Source organism: Podarcis gaigeae (genome assembly GCF_964106915.1).
Source record: "Podarcis gaigeae genome assembly, chromosome: 14".
Taxonomy (NCBI): Eukaryota; Metazoa; Chordata; class Lepidosauria; order Squamata; family Lacertidae; genus Podarcis; species Podarcis gaigeae.
In genome coordinates this window covers 19,082,631-19,086,404 of record NC_139690.1, presented here as the reverse complement: position 1 = coordinate 19,086,404, position 3,774 = coordinate 19,082,631, and the positions used below count along the sequence as shown (strand labels likewise).

At 48.8% G+C, this 3,774-nt stretch overlaps 1 long non-coding RNA gene across 2 annotated transcripts; it reads right to left on the bottom strand.

Moving 5' to 3' along the window:
* Positions 1–726: 726 nt before the first annotated feature.
* Positions 727–2,807, bottom strand: LOC310831822. Of its 2 annotated transcripts, none has more exons than XR_014557992.1 (3): positions 2,720–2,807; positions 1,930–1,994; positions 727–926 (listed from the first exon to the last, which is right to left on the bottom strand). It is a non-coding gene; the product is annotated as an uncharacterized lncRNA (long non-coding RNA). The 2 variants fall into 2 exon arrangements; XR_014557993.1 differs by having other exon boundaries at positions 727–846.
* Positions 2,808–3,774: the final 967 nt, after the last annotated feature.

Below are 3,774 nucleotides of genomic sequence, written 5' to 3'. Positions count from 1 at the left end.
GGTAATTTATATGCCTAGGCACACACTTGGAAGCAATCGCCGCCATTCAAACAGCAATGCAATACATCTCACTGGAGATAGGGGGCAGGACTGTGAACAGCCAAGTTGAGGGTGTCTCCTCAGTCTGTTGTCAGGGTCTGACTAAATGAAGATGGAAGACACTAGCCAGTAAATCCTCAAGGGAAACCCCAGAGGAGGAAGGATCAGAACCAAGGGATTGGGGGTGAGACACCGAGGAGAGGACTGGGAGGAGGCGCCGGGTGCCAAAGGGGCAGCAGGGTTTAGTGAGCAGGTGGAGCCTGTGACAGACAGCAGTTCAGACTCTGAGGCTGAAGCAGAGGAAGGGGGTCAAAAGGCTGCTGAAGGATCCAGGGGGTCTCCCCCTCCTGCTGTGACAAGCTCCCCTCCCCACTGGTCTTCAAGAACTTGCAGAGTAATGAGAAGAGCAGAACAGAGGTCAGAGGTATGCAGATATCGTTGGCTTGGAAGACATCTAGGAGAGGAGCAGTCTTAGAAAGGGTGGAAGGCAGGGACATTCAGTCCTCCTGGCAACTGCTCCAAAGGGACAAGACCTGCTGGGAAGTATTGCTGAGACCACTAGGCCAAGTTGTGTGTTTGTTTCCCGGGGGGGGGGGGGAGAGTTAACTTTACTGACAACCAAGATCTGCTTCCTGTCTTGCTGACCTCCAGCCGTTCCATCTAGGCATAGTAGTCTAGGCATTGCTCAAAGTTGATGGGGAAACCTCAAGGCCCCTGCTGCTCTCCTTCCTTGATGGTTCTTGATCTTTTAAACCAGGCTCAGACTGGACAGCACTCAGAGGACACTTTCAAACAGAGGACTGTCCTCTGTAAAGTAGAGCACATGAGCACTCTCTGAAAGACTCCACATTCTTCAGCAGCCAACTTCTTTCTTTCTCGCCCACCCCCTATCAGACGAAATCTTGCAAATTAAGCAATCTCATGCTAATGGGCACCAATTTGCATACATTCCTGCAATTTGCTCTGATTGCAATATGAGGGGGTGGGCGCATATTACCGCCTTGACTCTTTTCTTTCCCCCCTCCCCTTCAAATGCAGAAACCTGCCCTACCCCCTGGGTAACTCTGCATGAAGCATTCTCCTCATTCTCCTTCGCACCAGGGGCACGCAATCAGTCCCCTGGGGGTTCCTAGACAATGAATCCCTTCTTACCAGGCCATGGGTTAAAAGAGGGGGGGGGGAGAGGAGAGAAACAGGCAGAGACAGTGTAAGAAAGCGTCAGCTATAAAGTGGCAGCAATTTCTAAGCTGAGAGCTCTTGAAAAATCTCTCTGACCCACTCCCCATAAGTGGTGCTTGGCAGACCTCTCTAATGCACCCTTCTTACGAGCTCTCTCCATTCTGAGAAAGGAAAGCTGTCAGGCCGAGGGGGAATCTCTCAGCCTGCAAAATAAAACTACAGTAAGCCTGCCAAGGATCAACTAAGATGCCTATAAAGATCCAGGCGTTGACATTCCCACACGCGTTAATAAAGCAAATTGAAAACCTCTATAGCTGGTAGCTCTCGCTTTTCTACCCCCTCGCCCGTCAGGACCAATCGCTAGGGAATCTCTTATTTATCAGAACTTTTGGTAACAGCCCTGAGCTAAGTTTCAGATGATGGAGATGCAGAAAAGCCTGTAGAAGGGCATGGTCAAAGGGCACAGTCTAAGGGATAGGTAGTAGGTAAAGATAATACAAACATTTTATTCAGTTCATATTTAAAGGCAAATCTACCAAATTCGCAGTTTCCAAACAATACGCAAAGCAAAAGGCAGCCATCTCCAGAATTTGCACTTCTCCCAATTTTGCAATCAATTCTCCATCCAAGTAACATGTACAAACTTATTTATACTACTGTAAAATGTATATAATAAGCATGCAATGGTGGTGGGGGGGGGGGGAAACTTACCGGAGAAAATGAAGATAGCTCCACCTAGATTTCAGTACCTGCAAATCAGCACTTCCCTGAGTAGACTGATTAGAAATTGAGATATTTAAGAGAGAGAACACCAAATTTGATAAAGTACTAGAATCAAACAAATCAGGGTGATGCTCAAAGATATAGAAAACGATCATCATCTGACTGCTCTAGATCAGGGGTGAGCAGACTTGCAGGATCTACTTTGGGTACACTTGCCCAAGGCTTTGGAGAGCTACACTGGTGGGAGGGCTGCCAGGAGCCTGCTGGACTTACACTGTCGTGCCAAGAATAACCCGTGCCTCCCAGCTTACTAGAGACTCCCACCTGAGCCCCAGAAAAGCTCTACACCAGCAGTCAGTGAACTGGGGGACTAGGCTAGTCCCCTAAATGCTCCTGGTAAGTGAAGGTATTAAAGTACAGTGGTACCTCGGGTTAAGTAATTAATTCGTTCCGGAGGTCCGTTCTTAACCTGAAACTGTTCTTAACCTGAAGCACCACTTTAGCTAATGGGGCCTTCTGCTGCTGCTGTGCCACTGGAGCACGATTTCTGTTCTCATCCTGATGCAAAGTTCTTAACCCGAGGTACTATTTCTGGGTTAGCAGAGTCTGTAACCTGAAGCCTATGTAACCTGAAGTGTATGTAACCCGAGGTACCACTGTATTAACATCTGGCACCTCCCTCCCAAAGCCCAGGAAGCTTCTCCCCAGCTTAAGGAGGGAGGGAGGCTTGATGCTCTGATGAGTCCAAGAACCCTCTCTCCACCTTCCCAAAACCCACCCAGCTTGGGGAAGGAGGCAAGAAGGCTCCAGCATCCTGTTGGAGGCCTGGCAACTCCTTCCCGAAACCCAGGAAGGTACTGCCTGGCTTAGGGAGGGATGCGCAATGCTCATGCATGTGACATTAAGACATCACGATGTCTTACACTACATCACGATGTCACACACTACACCCCCCCCATTGCCCTCGCAAGCTGGCACCTCTGGCCCTACCTATTCCCCTACAAATAATTTTACCTCATGCCGCTGCTCTACATGGGCCTGTCCAGATCTACCTTAGGCTGACCCCTACCTTAGATTATTAAGGGCAGATGCACTTAATGAACGACTGGTTGGCCCACAGCCGTAAACTACATATAAAGAATGATATATAAATACAGCTGTTTTGTATTAAAGCATGAGCAACAGCCAAGCTTTGATCTAGAAGAAATTAGCAAGTGAGAAGATGAAAGCATCCCACTGATTGCATTCTTGGGCTGGAGAAATCTACACCTGTTTTGCCTGTCAAGAGCACAGATGTTCAAACAAGGGATGGGGAACCTCAAGCCCGGCCTCCACCACACATTGTCCTGAGCCATATCTCTCGGCAGCCCAGCTCTGCGCCCTCCTTGAGCATATTCGCCAGGCTAGGATGTGTCATTCCTCTGGTGTGAGAAAGAACCTTCACCTGTGGGATTTAAGAAAATAAGAAGAATCTGATGGATCAGGCCAGGAGCCAGCCAGATGTCCATGCAAAGCTTGTAAGCAGAACCCGAGCTCAATGGTGTTCTCTGCTCCCGAGGTTTCCCACAATATATTCGGTGGCATATGATCCCAACAGTGGCTGTAGAACACAGTCGTCATGGTTAGTCGTCATTACAGTGGTACCTCAGGTTAAGAACTTTATTCATTCTGGAGGTCCATTCTTAACCTGAAACTGTTCTTAACCTGAGGTAAAGGTAAAGAGACCCCTGACCATTAGGTCCAATCGTGACCGACTCTAGGGTTGAGGTGCTCATCTCGCTTTATTGGCCGAGGGAGCCGGCGTACAGCTTCCGGATCATGTGGCCAGCATGA